This window comes from Rhinopithecus roxellana, chromosome 6 (assembly GCF_007565055.1).
Source record: "Rhinopithecus roxellana isolate Shanxi Qingling chromosome 6, ASM756505v1, whole genome shotgun sequence".
In the NCBI taxonomy this organism is placed as follows: Eukaryota; Metazoa; Chordata; class Mammalia; order Primates; family Cercopithecidae; genus Rhinopithecus; species Rhinopithecus roxellana.
The window spans coordinates 41608771-41633155 of NC_044554.1; positions in this window are offsets into that span (position 1 = coordinate 41608771).

Genomic DNA, 24385 nt, shown 5'->3' on the forward strand with positions numbered 1-24385 from the left:
TTTTTTTTTTTTTTTTTTTTTTTTTTTTTTTTTTTTTTTTTTTTTTTGAGACAGAGTCTCCCACTGTTGCCTGGGCTGGCGTATAGTGGTGCAATCCTGGCTCACTGCAACCTCCACCTACTGTGTTCAAACGATTCTCCTGCCTCAGCCTCCCAAGTAGCTGAGATTACAGGTGCCCGCCACCACACCCAGCTAATTTTTTATATTTTTAGTAGAGATGGGCCTTCACCATGTTGGCCAGGCTGGTCTTGAATTCCGGACTTCGTGATTCACCGGCCTCGGTCTCCCAAAGTGCTGGGATTATAGGCATGAGCCACCGCGCCCGGCCCCAGTGGTGATTTTGTGGGTCAGCAGAGATTATCTGTGTGCCACATTTCTTTATAGCTTAACAATGGGCCTCAATCATGTGGTGCTTGAGTTCTTAGAATGTGGACAGTCAAGACATTCCAGTCACAAGTAACAGAACAAAATGGCTTAAACAATGGCAGGGGGCCAGGTGTGAGTAGTGTTTCTAAATGGGACTGGTTAAGTATTTTGGGGCATTGGATTGGCTTCTCTGCCATTCTCTTAGCTTTCTCCTCATGATTTCAAGACGGCCGCTATAGCTATCAGACGCCATCTCCTCAGGAAGCCACACTTGCAGACAGGAAGGAAAGGTGTTCTTCCTCATGTACATCTTTTTGTCAGGAGGAAATTCTTTTCTAGAATAGCAAACTGCCCCATAGCAAACTGCCCCTCAGGTTTCACTGGCCAGAACTGGGTTACATACCATCTCCTAAAACACTCACCAGCAAAGAATAATGCGATTGCCAAGGATGGCCTGAGCCCCCTGTAAAAGGGGAAGACCCCCTGCCCAGAGCATGGCGCCATACAGTACCTGAACAAAACCTAGGTTCAGCGAACTTGAGGGCTGTTGTCTGGGCAACCAACAGGGTCTGTCTGGTCCCTTAAAGTCACTGATTCTGACCTAGCACTTAGGAATCGGGCATGTGGTTTAACCTCTCTGAATGTCAAAGAATGTGAGCTGGTCAGGAACACATCTAGAACTAGAATCTCTTTTCTCTTACTGTTATTCTCATCCCCACTCAGCTTTCCTCCTGGAATTATTTTTATTTTCAAATGTGTGAAGTCAGACATAGAACAATTGTGCATTTCACTCAAAACTAGTATCTTGCTGATTGCTACCAAGAATGTTGTTTAAAATTGAGAAGCACATTTACCTCTAGATATCTCCAACGAACTTCTGTGACCATGAACTGTCAGTTTTATCAGATTCATTTTACATGCAAAGCAAACACATCTATACCCGTGTCTCAAGAAGTTTCCAGGCTAGAGGAGAAAACTATTCCTGTACCCATGACAGTTAGACATGAATTAATAGTGCCAACTAATTGATTGATGACTTGAGTTCAAATCAGGGGAAGGAAGGATCATGTTGAGGGCATGGCTGAGGCCCGAGAGAATGATTTCAATTGACAGAGAGGAAGGAGGAGGAAGTCCGAATGGGATGAAGATAATGTTGATAGTAAAGATCAACATTACAGCTATGAGCACTTGCTGATATGAGTAATGATCAACTACAGTTATTGAGCAATTGCTGTTTGAGATGAAATTCTAAGTACTTTACATGTCTTATTTCATCCTCACAAAAGTTATTATGAGATGGGATTTTTTTAAAATAATTTCTGCTATATAGATAAGGAGCATGAGATAAAAAGAAGTTAAATAATGTACCCAGTGCCCTAGAGTTAGTAAATGGTAAAACTGGACCCAGGTAATGTGGCTTCATAGCCTGCCCCCTCTCTGGTGCTCAGCCTCATTTACTGTAGCAAACTCACGAAACTGGGAAGACCAGGGTTTCGTGAGGTGACTTCTGTACAGGTGTTCCTCAGCTTATAATGGGGTTACATCCCGACAAACCCTTCATACCTGGAAAATATTGTAAGTCAAAAATGTATGTAATACACTTAACCTACTGAATATTGTAGCTTAGCCCAGCCCACCTTAAACATGCTCAAAACCCTTACATTAGCTTACCATTGGGCAGAATCACCTAACATAAGCCTGTTTCATAATAAAGTGTTGAGGATCTCATCTAATTTATTGAATACTGTACTGAAAGTGAAAAACAGGATGGTTGTATGGGTACTTGAGGTGCAGTGTCTACTGAGCACATATTGCTTTCATACCAGCATAAAGTTGAAAAATCCTAAGTTGAGTCATCGCAAATTAGGGACCATCTGTATATTGATTTAGTTGAAGGGAGGATTTATAGGCAAAATAGTGAGATAAAAGGTAGGGAAAGTTTTCACTAAATTCAGAAGTATTTGGAACTGGGGCTGGTCATCTGGATCCCAGAAGACACTGGCAAACACATGCACAGAAAAAGAACACCCCAACATTGAACACCAAAGGCCCTCAGACTTTGGCGTCTCCATTTTGAAGGTGAGGGATGTTTCTGTGTGTCTGTAAGCAGTGAAGACATCACCAGATTATGATCACATCATACGTCGCACTCGCCATCACAGTTGCAGGTTGCTCTAATCCCATGTATATTACTGTGTCTATTTGGAAAGCTGCAAGGGCCATTTATTTATGAGTGACTAAGTGGTAGTTGACTGCCTTCAACTCCTCATGTTTTACGAAGTAGGAATCCACACAGAATAGCAGTAACCAATACACCAAACCACTTTCATTTTGAGATGAATACAGAGAAGTCTTTCATTACTCTGCAATATAAAGTGTTTACTAAACAGAATTAAGCCACAGCATAATACCCTGCCTTCCTTCTTCTCCATTTGATTTGTCCTACTTAACACCAGCAAAAGTACTTCTGTCATTTTTTTTTTAGGGTTAGACAATTTATGCCATTTAAAGTGTAAAAATGGAATTTACTTGGCAATTAGAGGGAAAAGAATTGACATTATCTAAACACAAGGAGTTCATGGGTATAAAGTCTTAGATCATCATTTCTGCTAAAGATCAAGTACCTGAGTAAGTATAAAAGACTACACTGAGAGAGACGTCCCTAGTTGGAAAATGAGCCAAGTCATAGAAAATTGTGGTAACCCTGAATTTTCAAGAATGGTTTTGGCCAGATGTGGTGGCATGTGCCTGTAGTCCCAGCTACTCAAGAGGCTGAGGCAGGAGGATCATTAGAACCTAGGAGTTTGAGTTCAGCCTGGGCAACATAGCAAGACCCTGTGTCTTATTTTTTTAAAAAAAAGAATGGCTTTATTGATGTATTTTTATTATTGTAAACTAATTGTAGACTCTAATTTACTCTTGGATATTGAGATCTTTTCTGACTCTTGGCAGTGGTGGTGTTTTTTGGTCATTGGTTGATGTTTTGTCTGGCCTGATATCCAGATTCTTTTTTATAATGTAAATACTCTTTCCTGATATAGTTTATATGACAACCCTCCCCTCCCCTTATTTAAATAGAGGTTTAAAAATTTAACAAGCCCAGGTGTGGTGGCTCATGCCTATAATCCCAGCACTTTGGGAGGTCAAGACAGGATGATCACTTGAGCCCAGGAGTTCAAGACCAGTCTGGGCAATACAGGAAGACTCTACCTCTACCAAAAAAATAAAAAAATCAACCAGGTATGGTGGTACACACCTGCAGTCCTACATACTCAGGAGGCTGAGACGGGAGGATTGCTTTCAAGGCTGCATGAGCCACTGCACTCCAGCTTGGGCAATACAGTGAGACTTTGTCTCAAAAAAAAAATTAATAACAATATCTCTCATACTTTTATATTTTCTCCTTGGAAGCCTAACTCAATCTATTTCAAATGCCTTGTAAATGGCTTTTGAAGAATGCTTCACACTGGATACATGGGTTCTAATCCTGATTCTTTTTTTTTTATTTTTTATTTTTGAGACGGAGTCTTGCTCTGTCGCCCAGGCTGGAGTGCAGTGGCCGGATCTCAGCTCACTGCAAGCTCCGCCTCCTGGGTTTATGCCATTCTCCTGCCTCAGCCTCCCGAGTAGCTGGGACTATAGGCGCCCACCACCTCACCCGGCTAGTTTTTTTGTATTTTTTAGTAGAGACGGGGTTTCGCCGTGTTAGCCAGGATGGTCTCGATCTCCTGACCTCATGATCCGCCCGTCTCGGCCTCCCAAAGTGCTGGGATTACAGGCTTGAGCCACCGCGCCTGGGCCTAATCCTGATTCTAATACTTAACTGTGAACACGGACGAAGTATGTCAATCTCTGTGGTCCTTATGCTCTAGACTTCCCTCCCCCAAGTGGTTTGCCACCATTACCAATTAAAATCCTATACCTCTGTGAGGTCCAGTTCAAATGCTACTTCTTGAAGCTCTTTTTGATACTGCTTTCTCACTTTCCTCGAGAGACCATTATTTCCTGTCCTTTTGAAGGGCATGTTTCTCAAAAGCCAACGTTGTACCTTTAGTTTCTTGAGAGCCAAGGTTGCATCTTTAGTATCTTCAGTCACCTTCACACCCCAGACTGTTTAGCACAGAGCTTGCCCACAATAGCTACTCAAATGCTGAAAGGATGAATGAATATTATTATGAATCTTTAGATCAGTTGTATTTGTTTCTTTAAAATAACTGGCTACAGTCAGTGGCTCTCAACCCTGGTGTTGGGCTCATGGGAACATTGTAATCAGTTGTAAGCGGGTTGAAGTGATTTGTTATGAATGACTGTTAGGTTTTGGAAGTTTGCAAACTATGTAGTGTTTGTATAAATTAGAATGTTTCCCTTCAGTAATATTCTTTAATGATAATATCATCATCCTTCAGTGTTAATACTTCAGTGTGACACTCTCCCTTGCACTGTGATTTGTCTTAAAGGGAAGAGAAAAGAATGGACTTAGAGTCAGGACCCAGGAAATTGTATGTTAATCCGCAGCCTATCTTTTCTGTGCCAAAGCCCATAATAAGCCAGAAATCACTGCTAATAGTTATGGAACTATGGAACTATGATAGTTCTCTGCTACTCTACAAGATCTGGGGGCCTTGTCAAAATGAACATTATCAGTCAATTTAGAGAAAAGAATAACCATTACTCTAAATGAGGGGTCAGCAAACTTTTGCAGTAAAGGTCTAGATAGTAAATATATGAGGGCTTTTAAGGGCTGTACAGTCTCTGTAGCAACTACCCAAGTTCGCTATTGTAATGCAAAAGTGCAGCCATAGATAATACATAAATGGATGGATGTCACTGTGTTCCAATAAAACTTTATTTACAAAAATAGACAGGGGCCACATTGGGCCTAATGAGCTGCTCTAAGCCATAGAGTACATGGGAATGTAAACCATACTGCTTATTTTTTTAAATTGTATTAATGACATTTATTCTACTTCCTTTGTAATAGGTAAGGAGTTTCTGCAAAGAAAGAAAAATTAGGGGTTAGTAAATATGTTACTTATTTGCAAGACTATTCGGTATATATTTCACTTTTAATAGTCTCTAGATTTTCTCAGCATAAGAAATGAGGTGAAATTCTGTTCATGTTTTAAATAGTGCTGTTGAGGCTAGTTCATTAAAGAAAGGTGACTATGGTATTTGATAAAGTACCTTATCTTCCAAGAAGTTTGCTTTTATGGTATTATCTGTGGCACATTATTTTCTGTGTTGGTACTTTCTCTCAGTGGGATATTTAGGCTCTACTTTCTGCTTGGCACTTTTGTTAATAATGACTTTAAAAATCCTCACTTCTCTTTTTAAATTGCTGCATGGAGTAATAGCCTCTCTCCTTGACAGTCAAAAGGCCAAGAAGTGCAACTATGTGAAATAAACTTTTAAAACAAGGCCCCAAGTGCACTGCAAGTTGACATGAAATAATTAGTCCCTGGAGTTTGGACACCCACAAAGTATATTTCGGAACACAGATTCAGAAATGTCTCCATGACAGCCTGTGGCGGGAAGCCATCACAGCAGCAGGGCCCGTTGCTCCTGGGACATCCCACACTGTAGAGTTACTGCGGCAGTGCCTGGAAGCAGCGGCCCCTGCCCGCATGGCTTTTCCACTTCCTCACAGCCCAGAACCATGACAGGCCCCTCAGAGCTTGGGCCCTCTCCAGTCCTTAAGCAAGTGTTCACCCTCGCAGGAAGAATGTTACCCTGTTTTATCAGCAAGTAACAGAAAACCCAGATGACTGGGGCTTACAAAGTAAAGACATTTCTCTCCCATTTCAAGAAGCGTGGAGATGAGTACTAGAAAGCATGAGGTAGAGGCTCAGCGTTGTCACAGAGGACCCAGGACCCTTCTGCCTTCCTACACTGCCATCTCAGTGTTGGGGAATGACTTCCCTCATGAATGCAAGAAGGTTACTGAAACCCCAAGCATAATGCCACTTCCTCACATGGCACCGCGCTTTACAGGAAGGGGGTGGGCATAAACAGAGGGGATTCCAAACGCCATTCTCTTTGAGCAGGGGACATTTTTCTCAGAAGCCCCCGGTGGTTTTCTTCTTGGGACCTGCTTGCTTGAACGGCATCACCTGCCTCTAGCATAGGGGAAAAGAGATTGCCGTCATTGGCTTAGACCAGTCATTACCTTCCCTGGTACTGGACACATGCCACATCAGGGTTCTATTGGAAGACAAGAGAAAGGGGTGGCTACAGGGTGAGCAGCCAACCCAGGTCTGCCACACCCAGCTGAACCCCCTAAACCGTGGTCAGAGCACCTTTTGCTTTGACCCAGGAATCTAAGCCTTGCCAAGATTCTATGGCCAGTCCTCTGGGGTTATTGCCAGCAGTTTGTTCTGATTGTGGATCATCTGCAGACACCTGATTCCCCATCAGTGCTTTTGCTACCTGGCAGGGCTTCTTGATGCCCACCAGGATCGAGCTTGCCGAGTCTTTTGGATGTCGTGTGTTGTCCCCCCAGCCAAGTCTTTTTGGGGAATATTTATGGAAATATTTATATATAAATAAATAATATTTATATTTCCAGAGGTGCTCTGCACCTCTGTCTGTCCCTTTTGGGGGATATGTAAGCCACTTTGGGGCCCTTGGTACCTTAAAAATAATTTCATTTTTCTTAGTAAAATCATATAATGTCTGCATTTTTCCTTTGCAGCACAGAAATACATGACTGGTATTTTTTAATAGATGACTTTTCTGGAATAGATATTATTTTGAAAATTTAAAATAAATTCAAAGAGTTCTCTTCCACCAGTCTTAATTTCATGAAATAGTTTAAATATTATTTAATTCCATGGTCCAAACTATTGGCTCTTGTTGTGTTTTTTTTTAATATTATGTATATAAAATTAGGAAGTCATTTAAAAGCAGCAAGAATTGATGTAATCTGCGAGATGCCAAATGGAGCTAATCCTGAAATACTTTCTATCTGTAGAGATTGATAGTTTACAAAGCACTTTCATACATATTATTTCAGTACGTTCCATTACTATTATCTGCATTTGACAGATGAAGAAATAAGGGTGTAAGAGCTGAGGTGACCTAGACAGGATCCTACCAGCCTTCACAGAGTTGGCACTGGAGCCTGGGCCTTCACAGCCTGCCTGTGAGACACTTTCCTGTTTCTAGCACTCAAGTTCCAGTGTCTATGGCAGCATACAATAAGATTACAGGAGGACATCATAGCCACAGATAACCCAGCCATGTTACCTGTTCATTGCAACCTCTGCGACTAGGCCCAGACTTTTTAGGACATTTCCTTCCCCATGCGTTGGATTTGAACATGCAGCTGTCACTCACATCCTATAAGCTAAGGTGTATAGGTTTGTGCTGGGGCTAGGTCATATCTGTATTTTAAAAATCCCAGGACAACCCCAGCAGCAGTTTTAGAGATGAGGAAGAGAGGAGACAGAACACCAAGATCTGCTGGTTACTCTTGGACTTCTCAGGTGCTTCATTAATATCCTCTGTGATGGCATTTTGATGCCATTTTCCTGATGGCATTTTGCAGCTTGCCGCAAGTGTCCCTTCTGTTTTTCTAATGTAGGACAAAACCCAAGGATGAGTGGCTGCGGCTGCCAGTCAGCATTCTCTGCAGATGTTTTTGGTGTGTGTAGCTGGGGTTAACCCGCTGTCTTAATGTCTGCCTGCTTGGTTTTGCATGCAAGGATACATTATACAAGAAAATTCCATCGAGATCATGTACAAGTAAAATCAGCTTATTTTTTCCGAAGAGGCAGGGGAGCTACTTCTTAGCAGAGTGAGCTGTAGAGTCTCTCTGGAATGCAACACACAGACCTTTGTATTAGAAGTGAAATATTTAGATAGGGATCATTATGGAGCTCTTTTTACAACAAGGCAGGCCTGATAAACAGAGAGAGAGCTGGGAAACGAAGCACAAAGGAGGTAATAATATCTGATTAGCTAAGCAGCTGGATAACCGAAGGAGAATTTGTTAAAAACCTATCAAGACATCAAAGCTAGATGTGAGTTGCTCTGTTAGCCCAGGCCACTTGTGGAGCCATCTATGGAATATTACTGAGCATCTAATTGGCTGCTATTTTTCCCCTAGCGTCACTTCTTCACTAAGGGATCTGAGCTGTAACCTGACCTGTAGCTGTCATCAGGGCTTTTTTCCATCCCTGTCATGGCATAGGATCCCAGTATGGAGAAGCTTAGTTGGTATTCTAGTCATCCGCATCGTACTTGACCACGTGTGAACAAGTAACCTCATGTTTCTGGGGACAGGCAGGGAGAAACTTAAGAACTTGATCCCCTTGGGGCCCTTGGAGGATCGCTTCCACCGAGCCCTGGATTTTGCAAGTGACTTGTTTCCCAATCTATGGCACATCCAAGCCTCTTTGGTTTTCTTTTTCCCCCTTCACATGGATATATTTGAGGCACCATACTCTATCTGTCCAAGAAAGGAAGAGGGGCAAGGGAAACCATGTAAGTCATGCTTCTTTAAATATTTTGGCTTCTGCCAAAGCAGATATGAGAACAATTGGACTGTAATGAGAGTTTTCCATTGGCCTCAACTATCCTGGACAGTTGAATGGTTGGCTAGGTACCTACTATGGACCTGGTAGAGCTCCCTCTGAAATTTAGACAGTGTGTACCGTCCAGAATGTCTCAGCTTGCAGCCTGAGGATGATTATGCTGATCCTGGGGGCCCTGGGGAACTGTCTAGGGCACTAGGGGTGCCTGTGCTAACAGCAAAAGACCTCTCCCCCACAACACCACACTTGCACATGCCTCATGCACAGAGGAAGTAGGTGCCAGGTCTTTTCAGAGAAGAGCTTCAAAGCCCTGCTGCCACCTACAAGAGCCTTTGATCCATCTCTCGGCTGAATTCAGCCCCTCCCGGGGCTGATCCGCTTTGAAACCAGAGCCAGCAGCCCCTCTACAACTCCCTCTGAGTTACCTCACACAGACAAGAGCACGGGCTTCTGGGGGGCTTCTTTTTATCTTCCCTAAATAGCAAGAGGTGCTTATTTCAGCATTGTCCTATAGGATTCTTAAGAACTGCCTGGGAGATGTCTTAGGGCCAACACAAAGAATTGCAAACAAGAGCCCAGTGTCTTGGAAACTTTCTCTACAGTTTAGTATGGATAAATCACATGCAGATAGAAAATAGGAAGAAAAGGAAATTCATGGTAAGGCTGCGTATTTTCTTATTTGGGGTGCGAGGGGAGTGGAGAAATCCGTCATGGATAAAATCCAACTTTAATGACAGTCTGAAGCCCCGAAGCCCTGAAGCACAGACATATTGCAGAGCTAATGTATTATTTTGTTTTTGTTTATTCTGCAGAAATGGGGAAATTTCATTTTTTGGTAGAATTATAAGCTCCCCTTTTATTATTCACAAGCCCTAACATGCATGGCAGCCTGAGCCAGAGAGCCTTCCGTAATTTTAATACCAGCTTCTTTGCGAATCTAAACTGGTTTTCCAGTCCACTCCCTGGTGGGCCACGGGGGTTGTTGGAGTGGTGTTACACATACTTAAAGCTTCTTTTGGGCACTTGGCTGCCGCCTGTTCTCAGGGGGGACAAGGAGCCTTGCTGTGGGCATTACCAGTGGGAGGTAGGCATGGACAGTGAGGTTTGGCACCTGACCTCTGAATTCCCACGACCCTTGCAGGATATCACGCGCACGACTGGCAGTCCTCAGCCTGAACTGCACGTTGGAATCACCTGGGAAGCTTTAAACATACTAAACCTGGGCCCTGCTAAATCAGACCCATATTCTGATACAATGCGTCTGGGTATGGCCTGGATATTAAGGATTTCTGACTTTCCACTCCCACCTAGGTGATTCCACGTGCAGTCCAGGCTGAGAGCCACTGTCCTGCAGCCTCATACAGCTTGCCCAGGTTCCACAGCTTTGTCACTTCCTGGCCACGTGACTCCAAGCATGTTAACTGAGCTCAGCTTCCTTGTGTGTAACATAGGGGGATGACTGCAAGGTTCACTGCTCCTATCTCCTAGTGATTATTGCAAGGGTTCAAGTTATGGACATTACTGGGAGGATAACGTGGACCAGGCACTGTTGTGGGACCTGGAACTGTTATGGCTGGGAAAAGAGAGATCAGAGTCCCTGCCTTTGTAACTATTCTTTATTTTCTAGTCATGGAGACGGTGGATAAACAAACAAACTTACAAATACATACTGTAATGTCAAATCGTGGGCAGTACTGTGAAGAGAAAATAGGGCCAAGGGGAAGGGTGGCAAATGGCAGGAGAGAATACACATAAAGGGCACATGCAGTCCCAGGCTGTCAGAAATGCAGGCAACTGGCTGGGCGCGATGGCTCGTGCCTGGAATACCAGCACTTTGGGAGACCAAGGCAGGCGAATCATTTGAGGTCAGGAATTCAAGACCAACGTGACCAACATGGTGAAACCCCATCTCTACTAAAAATACAAAAATTAGCCAGTCATGGTGATACATGCCTATAGTTCCAGCTACACTGGAGGCTGAGGCAGGAGAATCCCTTGAACCCAGGAGGCAGAGGTTGCAGTGAGCTGAGACTGTGTCACTGCACTCCAGCCTGAGCAACAGTGAGACTCTGTCTCAAAAAAAAAAAAAAAAAAGAAAGAAAGAAAGAAATGCGGGCAACTGCACGTGGCATCCTTGGCGGGGTCTACAGTGTTGCAGTTCCGACCACTTCACCCTGGGTCAATGAGATCTCAGTGTGATGTCTGTCTCTAAACAGGTTAGACACTCCCTCAAGACAGACCTCAGACTCTGTGCAAGTCCAGGGCCCGATCGCCATCTGCGTGATGAATCCAGGCACCTAGCTCTGTGCACAGCTTCTCAAAGTGAGCATAGGTTTAGAGAGAGGAAGGATAATCAGATATTTCATTTGCCCAGGTACAACAGATATGTATTGAATACCTGCAGATGGTAAGACCTGGTTCAAGCACAATGGGGCAGAATATGAGGAAGCCCCACCCCTTCCTTTGTCTCTTCCCCCACAGCCACTGCAGTTCCTTCCACCAGTGTCAACCACCACCATGGCAGAGCATTTCCCGTGAGACAGGCCGCAGGCTACATACATTATGTGCATCCTGTCAGCATGTCCTCACCAGGGGAAGTAGGTGTTGGTTTGTTCAACCCCATTTTACATGGAAGGGCTCTGGGGCTTTGTCATGCTATCGTTTGTTCATGTGACCCCAGGCCACACAGCAGCTAAGTTGGAAAGTGTTTGCTGTTAGCCTGCATGATTGTCCCTCCATGAGGGACCTAATGTGCGTACTAAAGGCCTACTGTGTGCCAGAGCCTGGCATTTCACCATTAAGTCACTGAATCCCCATAACACTGTGCAGCTAGAACCTTCTCAGCTTTCCTGACCATCCCTTATCTTGGGCTAGCCCTCATGACACATGTCACACCCTGCAGTTACCTTCTGTATTCATTTGTTGACTTTTATTTGTCCTTCTCCCCTGCTAGAACATCAGCACAGACAGTGGACTCTGATCTTGTTCACTCCAGAGCCAACATTTGAATGGAGATTAGCTGGCATTCTAGATGCCACCTAATTACCTGACAGGAGAAAGAAGACCAGGACAGAAGCCGCTGAAATTCCAGGCGGAACGTAGGTTTTATCAGAAGAGACACAAACTCTGCCTGGCGGTGTCTGAGGCCATCTTCTTCAGGAAGGTGTTTCTTGGATGCACTTCGAAGTGGAGGGGGCCCCACAGGTGGAATTAGGTTGCAGGAATGAGGGGAAGGTAGTCCCCTGGAAAATGTGAAAATGAGAGTTGAGATGCAGGCAAGAAAATTCAGGAGGACAGTTGAGTGAATAGTCGCTCCCTCTGGCAGGTGCCCAGGGTGGGAGGAGGGTGGTAGTGTGAGGACATCCTAGAACACACACTCTTTGGACTCAGATCTTGCCGTGAGCTGTAGCTCCACTACCTGATCAGTCTGTGACCTTGGGCAACTTCCTTAGCTTCATCTGTGAAGTGGGAATAATAGTATCTTCCCTTCGGTGAGAACCAAATGAGGCAGTACTTTCTGTACATCGAATAATAGATCGATGCTGGCGTAGAGCAGTTCAAACAAATGAGTCTGGGGAGGTGGACCCAGGCTGTGCTGCATGAGCAGGGCCTCTGCACAGACCCAGCGCTGACCTCAGGTTTAACCTTTTACTTGAGGTATGGGAATGGCTTTTTGGATACTGTTGTTTGAAAAAAAAAACAAACAAAAGGTCATAAATAAAACTTAGAATGCTAACAACTACCCAGAAAGCTAGTCTCATCTCTGCCCAGTAACACCTTTCTTTCCTGGAGAAAGGTTGGAACCTTCTGCAGTTCCACCAGTGGATGAGATTGAAACAGTGAGCAGACAATGGGGAGGCAGACACCTGAAGCCAGAGATGTGGGCCAGGTGGGGGCGGTTGGCCCTTCCCACAGGCCCAGGCAGCTGCGCTGACACAGCTGTCCCTTTGAAAGTTGGCCCTGAGTGGGAAGCACTGCATTATTCTCCCAGCCCACTGCAGAATGCCTTCTGCCCATTGCACAGTGGCAGCGTGCTTTGGGCAGCTTGATGCTGGGGCTGCATGTAGGGCCTCAGAAAAGTAGGTAGATTCGTAAGACGGGCTTTATCCTAGAACAGACAGCACCACCCTGCCCTTTCCAGAGCCAAGTTATGGACATGGGTCCTAGAGAGGCAGAAATGTCTTAAGGGAAGGAAAGGGAAATCCTAATTACTACCTGGGAAACAGTCCTCATTTCCAAACCCAGCAGGTGACCTGCAGGATAATGTGTGGGCAGTGATTCATTAGAAGCTGTAATCCCCAGTGTTCAAGCGAGAGTTGTAACTGTATTTAGGGCCTGAGAGAGAGAAATGGGGCTTCATAAATCACTCCTCTGGCACCGTTGCCTACATACCTAGGCCTGTAGCAATTTATCCCAAATGAGGAAATAATAATGTCATTTTCCTCCAGTCTTTCCCTGGGAGGAAGTTCTCTAATAGAGGGTAGGCAGGTGTTAAGAAGAAATCTTTCTGGGCTACACCTCATTACAAGATTGGGATAAGTAAGCTCTTTTTCACCTTCTGCCTCTCCTCTCCTTGCCTTGTCAGCAGCAGGGTTGGGAGTTAGGCACAGGGCATGATGGGAAAGAAGTCTTGCTGGTTCTCAGTTGTTGCAGTTGGTTGTTTTGTGTAAAGTAAATTGATGTGTTTCTTTTCTCTAAATACTGACTGTTGAACCTAGTTGTGGAAGAAAGGATAACTGTTTTTTGCTCTTATTACTTGCTATTCACTGCTGCTCTTCATCTGGAGGTCACTAGCAATTTTTAAACAATTATCCCCATTTTACAGATGGAAGATAGTAAGTTCTATTGAGGAATGAAAGGCCTTTTTTTTTTTTTTGAGATGGAGTCTCGCTCTGTCGCCCGGGCTGGAGTGCAGTGGCCGGATCTCAGCTCACTGCAAGCTCCGCCTCCTGGATTTACGCCTTTCTCCTGCCTCAGCCTCCCGAGTAGCTGGGACTACAGGCGCCCCCCACCTCGCCCAGCTAGTTTTTTGTATTTTTTAGTAGAGACGGGGTTTCGCCGTGTTAGCCAGGATGGTCTCGATTTCCTGACCTCGTGATCCGCCCGTCTCGGCCTCCCAAAGTGCTGGGATTACAGGCTTGAGCCACCGCCCCGGCCGAAAGGCCTTTTTATAGAGTAACTGAGGTTCCATGTGTTGATTAGAATAAAGTAAGCTCCTGACTGGGCGCAGTGGCTCACGCCTGTAATCCCAGCACTTTGGGAGGCCGAGGCGGGCGGATCACTTGAGGCCAGGAGTTTGAGACCAGCCTGGCCAACGTGGTGAAACCCCGTCTCTACTAAAAATACAAAAATTAGCCAGGCGTGGTGGTGCACACCTGTAATCCCAGCTACTTGGAAGGCTGAGGCAGGAGAATTGCTTGAACCCAGGAGGCAGAGGTTGCAGCAAGCAGAGATCATGCCACTGCACTCCAGCCTGGGCAACAGCAGGACTCTGTCTCTTAAAAAAGAAAAGAAAAGAATAAAATGAGCTCCTGTAACAAGTGGAGCCTCACGTGAAGAAAGGCTTCAGTGCAACGGATGTTGACTTGTCGTCCATCTGACAGTCTTATCATGGATCTTGCTGGTTGGCCTTGACTCCCCTTGCAGTGTCTTAGGGACCCCGTTCTTTTCATCTTGTGGCTTTGCCATCTCGGAAGCCTTTTGCTTTCTTTATCCACCCAACCATGGGGAGGAGGACTCAGAATTGACACTTAGCACCTCTGCCATTGCCAAGAACTAGTCCATGTGACCTTAACTAGTAGTGAAAGGCAGGGGTGGCCCAGAACTGGAGTCCTTCACCGGACAGTTGCTTACCTGAGACAACACGCATGTACCTGTGAAATGTATGTACCGTAGAAGGATCATGAGTTTGGCACATAATTAGTGGATAATAATCACTACCACATCTCAGAATGAGTGTCAGATAATTAGCAGACAATAATCACTGCCACGTCTCAGAATGAGTGTGTTTACTAATAGAAATGTGGTTTTGGCTTAAGACACATTGTCAGTGGTGGGCCGTAGTTGTTTTCTGACTCCACCAAGGCAGAAAGGAAATTGTTGAATTTGAGAGTAAGTAGATGGGGCCAGCCAAAGCAAGATGGACAGAATGACGTTCCTTTACTGTCCTTATTGACAATATTTGGTTCATGCAATAGAAAAGAATCTTAAAAGTCTCTCTTTAATATACAACAGGAGAAAGACCCTGGAAACTTGTCTTTCACTCATTCCAAACCTGCCTTATCCCCTCAGTCAGTTGCACTTGTACCTGTAAAGTTCACACACAGTTTTGCATCAAATGTTTATGTGGCCAGCCATGTAGTAAGTGGATTCAAAGAAACGTGTATTTAAGGTGGCCACTTGCCCCTTGAGTAAATGGCAGCCATTGGACTCTGTGTGGGATTTTGTGTTGTTATTCGACTTGAAAAATGATGAAACCTCATAATTTCTCTCCCCTTTTAGTTTCCTCTCTGTCTGAGCAGCTGTACTGAAGTTTGTCAAACATGCCCGTTAGCTTTCACATGTAAAGATGGCCTTTTTATATTCAAATTTGAGTAATATATTATTTAATCATTAGGCAGTTTACTAAGGGTATATTTGTGGCCATTGTTCTTTCTGAATGCCTAATCACTAAAGGAAAACATTTTGAAAACGAGCACTTTCTTCCAGAAAGTCTGGTTTCCAGGAGAGAGTGTCACTGGGAAGACTGGGAAGCCATCAGTGGCGTGGCACAGGGACACCATGGATGCTGCTGCTAGACCTGCCCTGACCCTGTAGTAAGGCCTAGCCAAGGACACATTGAACTCCTTAAAATTGTTGATATTTGGTCGAGCACAGTGCCCCACGCCTGTAATCCCAACACTTTGGGAGGCCAAGGTGGGAGGGTCGCTTGAGAACAGGAGGTCAAGGCCAGCGTGGGCAACACAGCAAGACCCCCGTTTCTACCAAAAATACAAAAAAATTGGTCAGGTGTGGTGATGTATACCTGTACTCCTAGTTACTCAGGAGGCTGAGGCAGAAGGATCGCTTGAGCCCAAGAATTTAAGGTTGCCGTGAGCTCTGATTGCACCTCTGCACTCCAGCCTGAGCGACAGAGAGAGACCGTGTCTCAAAAGAAAAAGAGAAAAACATTGCTTATATTCAACAATGTTTGTCCTTCCAAACAGCAGTTTCATCAGATTCAAACTAATACAAAAGTGGCCTCCCAAGGAGGTGTTTGTTTATAAGGCTACAGGGCACCATTTTCCCACTGCTTCTAACACAGACTTATAGGAGGTTCTCTGAAATCAGAAATACAGATCTTTTTTTTTCTTCTTCTTCTGAGACAGGGTCTCATTCTGTTGCCCAGGTTGGAGTGCAGTGGCATGATCACAGCTCACTGTAGCCTCAACCTCCTGGGCTTAAGTGATCCTCCCGCCTCAGTCTCCTGAGTAGCTGAGACTACAGACACACATCACCATGACCAGCTTTTTTTTTTTTTTTTTTTGTAGAGATAGAATCTCACTGTGTTGCCCAGCCTGGTCTGAACTCCTCGCCTCAAGTGATCTCTCCGCCTCCGCCTCCCAAAGGCATAAGCCACCACACCCAGGCAGAAACACAAATCTTTAGTGAGGTAGCATTCCATTTAGCTACAGAAGCACTTGGCATACAGTTGACCTTTAAACAACTCGGGTTTGAAATGCATGGATTTTACATGTGGGGTTTTCTAAACCAAACTTGGATCAAAAACGCAGTATTCACACGATACAAAAGCAACATATACAGAGGACTGAATTTTCGTTTACATGTTTTCTGCCGGGCCAGCTGTGGGACTTGAGTATGCACAGATTTTACTGTACTCAGGTGTCCTGGAACCAATTCCTCACATATACCAAGGGACAACTGTAATGTGAACACAAACCCATAAACAGTGCGGTGTTACCAGCCTTCCCAGGATGCATGTGGCGGACAGAGGAGTCAGTGTCAAGAAGTGCTCCACTGAGAGCTGGGGGCCTCTGAGCTGGAGCTTACTGACAAGTGGGAGATGCCCAGATAATAGGGTGCCATGACAGATTGTGGTGGTAGCATTGTGAGCTGGTTGACAGCACAGAACTCTGGAATCAGATGGCCTGGATTCAAATCCTGAACTCACCCCTTATTGGCTGTGTGAGCTTAGGCAAGTTACTCACCCTCTCTGTGCCCCAATTTCTTCATCTGCAAAATGGGAATAACGATAATGGCATTATGATTTACTGAAAGGATTAAATGAGTTAATATGTCTAAGTACTTAGAACAGCATCCAGCACCATACTAAGGAATACGGAAGTATTTGCTGTTTTTATACAGAGCTTAGCGGCATGAAGAAGTTAGACAAGCAATGAGGAATTCAAGATGGTGTCCTGGAGTAGAAGAGAAATCCGTTCTGGAAGGGAGACTTAGATTACAGGACACACAGAGATTTGGGTCTGGTTTCCACGGCTGGAGGAAGGCGACAGTTGGCGAATCCCCGCCTATGTAGTGATGTCCAGCAGAAACTGTCCTGAGACCCATCTTTGTCATTTCACTATCACTCTGTCTCCATACTTTCTCCTGCCCTTCTTCCTGTCTCAAAACCTCTAGTCCTTTTAATCATAGGAAATGTTCACGTTTTCCCATCACATCTTTTTATATATATATGTCTGGGTGTAGGAAATTTCTGTGCACCCCCAAGGACACCTGCAGCTCCTTTCTCTTTGAGTTTGGTGTATGCCAGGAAGGTGGTCAGAAAACAGCCATAGCCCCTCCTTTGCAACTGTTTCTGCTATAGTCTTTTTGATGGTGCAAGATGTACCCTAGGGCTGATTGTGTTCCTGGGAGCCGGAAGCTGTTACTGCAGGGTTAAATCAGCAACAGGAGAGCAACACTCCCAGCAACCTCAGAAAGAATAGAGAATGATGTTCTTGAAGGGAGCTAGGAACTGTGTTCCTAGTGCCGTCTTCTTAGAAAAAAAAGTTTCCTTCCCCCCTTCTCTCTGCCGTTCCACAACACACCTTGTACTAAATACATTTTTCAGACCTGACTTTGTGCAAACACAATGTTGTTCGGCAAGCATTAAAAGGCAATTTAGTACTCAAAGGATTAAAAGCTCATGTTAAATTGAAGACTACACTTGGCATAAACATTAAAAATTGACAGAACACCCTGCACATTAACTGCACCAGGGGCTTCGTAATTAGCATTTAAAAGTAAAACATCATTTCCTTACTGTTTCCTACTTACTCATTTATAATGCATTTATTATAATACAGATGTGAGCAAGAGGCTTTCTCCCATCATCAGCAGATGAAAAATATACCTGTACTGAGAAAGAAACTGGGATTTATTAATCCCGCCTAAAAAGCAAAACCAATAAAGAAATCTCTCACTGGGCTGATTTGAGAGCTTCAGACTACCCTTTGGAAGATTGACACAAGGCCCCCAAAGAAATCACCTTCACACTTCTCTTCCTTTTCTTAGCCTTTCACTAACAAATACTGGGAAGAAAATCCAAGTAAGCTTCGGCCAGGCACACACTTGCGTTTAAAATTGATCAACTGGCAGGTTACCAAAGGAATGTGAAAAAGAGCTTGTTGGCCCATTGCTGATGCTTCTTCTTCAAAACTTTGGGTAAGACTGGGATCCAATTTTCCAACTCAAAGGGAAATTCTGCTGACTTAACACAGATGGCTGAATCTGTAAATGAGGACACCTGTTCATGACACCTTTGGGCTCCTGCTTAAATTCAGGGTTTTGTTTTTAGCATTACCAAATTTGTAAAATCTGAATGCAGTCCAAATCTGATCTTATGTTCTTCCTCCAGAGTTAGTCCCAAATGTGCCGCCATTGCAGTTTTTGGACCTAACTCTCGGCCCCTCCTTAGTATGGTAGGTAGTAATTCCCAAACTTTAGCATGCATCACAGTCAGTGAGGGTCTCCCTAAAATGCAGATTCTGCCTGAGCAGGTCTAGGATGGAGCATGAGATTCTGCATCTTTTTTTTCCACCCAGGCTGGATGGAGTACAGTGGCACAATCTCAGCTCACTGCAGCCTCCACCTCCTGGGTCCTCCCTGGGTTCTCCTGCCTCAGCCTCTCACGTAGGTGGGACTACAGGTGTGTGCCACCATGCCCAACTAATTTTTGTATTTTTAGTAGAGACAGGTTTTGCCATGTTGGCCAGGCTGGTCTTGAACACCTGACCTCAGGTGATCTGCCTGCCTCAGCCTCCCAAAGTGCTGGGATTACAAGCGTGAGCCACCGCGCCCAGCCAGATTCTGCATTTCTAAAAGGCTCCCAGGCAGTGTCAGTGCTCCTGGCACCAGGACCACATCTTTGAGTGGCAAGGTTGCACGGAAAACTCTCATCGGTTATCAGACAGTGGATTCAGCTCATCACATGTGAAAGACCCCCAAATTGCCAGCTCCCTGTGGTAAACCCATGGCGATGACTAAGACAGCCAAACACAGTGCTTGCCCTGAGTGAACTTATTCTAGAAGTATCTGAGACCTCGTTATCTTTCTCAGGCCTCTCCTACTGGATCTCATTTGTCATGTGTGATTGAGAACACCTTTCCCTGGTGTTATCTAGAGATCCTGACAGGCATGTTCTGCTAAAACAGACCTCCTGGGCTGTCCCCAAGTGGCCTCACATTCCCCAGCTGGGGCACCGTTAAGTTTATCACATTAGGCAGTTAACAGGACAAACATAATTTCTGGGCCACAAGGCCAGTCTGGGTGAACGCATGACATAAGGGTGTTAAAAGTGGAGGAGAATTCCAAAAATAGACTTTACTCTTGTCAGAATGGTGCCAGGGGTTGGCCCAGCCTGTGGAATGCCTCAGCCCTAGAGGGTTTAGGCAGTAAGGCACGCTTCCCTGGGGAGGGTGGTGGTGGCTGGGGAGAGGAGAGCCAGGTACCCAAGAAACTAATTTGGCACCTGCTCTATGGCAATCCCTTACAGGCAAAGAGAGAAAAAGGAGGCTTTGGGACGGATAGGGGAATTTTCTGATACAAGCAGTCCCCTTGTATTTTCTTTTCATTGTCATAATGGTTTGTAAAATTCCAGAAATGTATTCGTGCCCCTACTTGACTTGAAAATGCCGCTTTCTCACTGAGAGCCATGGGCTAAAACCCACCCGAACAGCGGTCAGAAGTGAGGCTTGCTGTCTGTGAGATGAGGACAACAGCCTGGATTCCTGAGTCAGGCTCACATCTAAGCCTGGCAGGGCCTGGAGGGCGGCAACGTGTGGTTTGCAGGTTCATTAATTACCCCAGTGTTTTTTATGGGAAGATCCTTGGGTGTGTTTGTGGGAACAGAACCCTGATTTTAATTACGTCCCTTCTGGTTATTCAGATTATAGACTTTTAAGGATCTTGTTTCTCTGGCTTTCTTCTGCCCTACAGAGGGACAGAAGGGTTCAACAGAGAAAGTGCCTGTGCTCTGTATTAACACATAGAAGCAGAGAATTTTAGAGCAGAAAGGGACTTCAGTGCATTTAGTTCAGAGCCCTCGAATTACAGATGAGGGAACTGAGGCTCAGAGATTTAAGTGACCTGCCCAAGGTCACACAAGTAGGATTAAAACCTAGGTCTCCTAAACCTCTCTATTTTGTACATCATACTGTCTGCACATAATTATTTCTTTTCAGATATTTAATAAAAGTCACAATCAGAGTTAGTCAATTTTTTGTCTCTTTTGAGAGTTGAAGTCTTCATGTGAATAGCCATAATTACTGCATTTTCTGTGCATTTCTTCTTTGATTCTTCTTTGGCACAAGAGCTCTGAGGATGCTTCAGCATTGTACTAGGCAGAAAAACGAACACAATTAGCAGATTCAAACAGATGCACATCGCATCTCACACAGGTTAATAGGGAATGTGCCTTTCTAAAGCGAAGGATCCAGGGTTACAGGGCACGGAAGAATTCAAAAGGTAAAAGGAACATGACTCGCATACTTGTAGAGTGGCCAAAGAGGGCCTTGTTTTTTACTCTTCACCAAAACAAAGGTTTGGTGCTAAAATAATCAAGTAACATTCACTGAAGATGCACCCCAGGCGCACCCCCTCCCTGCTACGCTAAACACTGCCTGGTCTCTCCAGACTCGGTTATTGTCTGAGGACCTCCTCTCACAAACATTTAATAATGGCACTTTGGCTTTTTAATATTTTATTTGATTTCTGTTTTATGGTGTTTTTAATTGAACCCCGTTTTAATTGCCTTTTCTGCATACCAAGAGCCTAGGTGGGGAAGGAAGGCTTATAAATGAAATGATTATTGTTATTACTTCCTTTATTTCTGCAGTGTCTTAATCAAATTATAATTGATTCCATCCACATATTAGCCCTGATCCTCATATGCATGTGTCAGAAAACAGCAAGCATTGAGTACGGAGGCTGAAAATTTTAATCTAGCCGAGAATAAGATTTGTCAGCATTATTACAGAGTGAGGAAAGGAAATTGGGGCTAAGTTGTTGCCGTCAAGTTGAGCCACCAAAGCAGAGTGCTTGATTCCGGGTGACACAGCCCACAGGTGGGCAAGGTTTCATAAACTGAGAGCTAGTAGTGACCTAGAAGTGACCTAGAAAAGACATTTAGTCACTCCCTTGTGTCCAGTCATAGCCCAGGGCAGACACAGTTTATCCTGCACAGGCTTGGCTGACACCTCCATAAATAAGGGACCTTCCTTTACAGCTTTTCAGAGTCTCAAGGGCAGCTACAGAGTTGCCCTTAGGATAAAAGAATAAACAACCCTTATCCCCTTAAACTTCTGCCCCTCTTTACCCTGTGCCCCCGCATCCTGTTTTTTGGAATTTGACCTATTCGTTTTGTGCCCAGGCACTGACTGCAGGGTTGACAGTAGCCACTCTGAAGGGGACGTGGTAGGGAGTAACAAAACAGGCAGGGTGCAGTGGCTCACGCCTGTAATCCCAGCACTTGGGGAGGCCGAAGTGGGTGGATCACTTGAGGTCAGGAGTTCAAGACCAGCCTGGCCAACATGGTGAAATCCCGTCTCTACTACAAATAAAAAAATTAGCCAGGTGTGGTGGCACATGCCTGTGATCCCAGCTACTTGGGAGGCTGAGGCGGGAGAATCGCTTGAACCTGTTGGACGGAGGTTGCAGTGAGCCAAGATCGCGCCACTGCACTCCAGCCTGGGTGACAGAGTGAGACTCTGTCTCAAAAAAAAAAAAACAAAAACAAAAAGCAAGAAACCCAGATCTGGCACACACAGAGATGGCTTATGGCCTTATTAGGTCTGCTGCCTCCCCAGCTAGGTATTCAGTGGGCAGCCACTCATAGGCTTCATAAAATGACTTAGATTTGATGCTTGAAGAGAAACTCCTGGGTAACTGCTTGAAGAAAGCAACATTATCCCTTAAAGTGGTAGCCCTAGCCCCTAGAATATCTTTCTCACCTTGGGACTTGCTAAAATGGAATTCCTTATTTCAAAGGCAGCACAGTGTTTGAGTTCCTGCTATGTGTAGTATGCTAGGCTGGTCACTACAGGCCAAGCAAGGCAACTAAAACTAGCCTCTTTCCCTATTCCCCTGCAGTGAAGAAAAGACAACACATTTCAAGGGTCTGCTTTGCAAGAGACCATGTACCACAGTTTCCTCCTTATCAGCATGGGCATAGCAAGTAATAACCCCTCTATGAATGAAGAGGGAGCTGTGTTCAAAGAGGTTAAATAAAGTGTCCAAGACCATACAGTGTTAGTGACATAGGGAAGAAATCTGAAAGCCGGTCCCTAGCTAACCTGTCTCTTTGCATTGTCAACCTGGAAGGAAGTGTCAAATGGTTTGGCGCAGAGCTCTGTCCTTGGGCCTGGCCTGTTTGCAACCTTCACTTACGTGAAAAGAGAGAGTGGAAGACACTAGATTGGAAGAAGACAATCAGGATACCAAAAAATATTCCAGCAGACTGAGGACCAGAACGAAAGCCATGGCAGAGTGGAAGGGAGGAAATGAGCGAGAGGCACAGGGAAGAGAGAGAGCAGCCTGAGGATTCAGTGAACTGGGTTTGGAGTTAGGGAGGGCGATGGCCTAGGTCAGACCATTGACAATCAGGAAGAAATCCCAATGAGTTCATCTGTAGAATGGTTGATTTTTAAAGCACCGATGGACAATTAGTGTCACACTCCACCAAATGAGTTGGAGATACAGGAGTGTAAGGCAGGAGGAGCTGGAGTCTCGGGAATCCCCTACTTGGAAACTATAGGAGAAGCTGGGAAACTGGTGAGAGTCCCCCACTTCCTCCTTTCTAGATACTGAAGAGATACCTGAAGAATCTCAATATTAAAGGATAAGAGGGTCCAAATAAGGCAATATTACTTGAGAAATAAGAGAATAATAATATTTTTGTCATGGAAGCCCAGTAATAAAGGGAGAGACAGTCTACCCTTCTGCAGAGAGAGACAGAAAGGGCCACTGTGTTTGTTAATTAGGAGGCCCTTGGCCAGAGACCTGCTAAGCTCATAAAGGCCAGTGTTACTCTCTTTGGGTGGAACAACTCTAGGGAAGCTGAATAGATAATAGTCACTGCTTCCTTGAAAGGGTAGGACACATGATTTTTTTTTTTTTTTTTTTTTGAGATGGAGTCTCGCTCTGTCACCAGGCTGGAGTGCAATGGCACGATCTCAGCTCGCTGCAACCTCTGCCTCCCAGGTTCAAGCAATTCTCCTGCCTCAGCCTCCCAAGTAGCTGGGACTACAAGTGCACACCACCACACCCAGCTCATTTTTATATTTTTAGTAGAGACAGGGTTTCACCATGTTGGCCAGGATGGTCTCAATCTCCTGACCTCGTGATCCGCCTGCCTCGGCCTCCCAAAGTGCTGGGATTACAGGCGTGAGCCACCGCGCCCGGCCAGGACACATGATTTTAAAAGCAGGCGAAGCTCCCAGGCTGGTCAAAACGACTCTACTACAGCATTCATAGAAGAGTAAGATAGAAAATGAGATGGGAGCTCAGCTGGTGACACAGCAGGGCACTTGCTTACCTGGATCAGCCCAGCCTAGAAAGTCAGAGGTGACGGCACTAATCAGACTCCAGGGAAACTGACTGGCTGGTAACACAAATCTTCTGTTTACAGTGAGGAGTATAACCAGCAACCCAACGCGAGTGACCTACATGCACTAGTTGACACGTATGTCCCCCAGGGACAATCCCTGAGGAATCCAAATTATAATCAGAAAGTCACTTGGTGACCAGGGACTATAGGAATAAGGGACCTGGGCAGAACTGCCCACTCTGTCCTGTTTTAGCATTGGTGAAACTCTGATACTGTGCAGGAACTTTTGGTACTCGCAAGACTTGATTGTCTTTTTTTTTTTTTTTTTAAGGCAGGGTCTGTCTCTGTCTCCCAGGCTGGAGTGCAGTGGCACAATCTCAGCTCACTGCAACTTTTGCCTCCAGGGTTCAAGCAATTCTCATGCCTCCGACTCCCAAGTAGC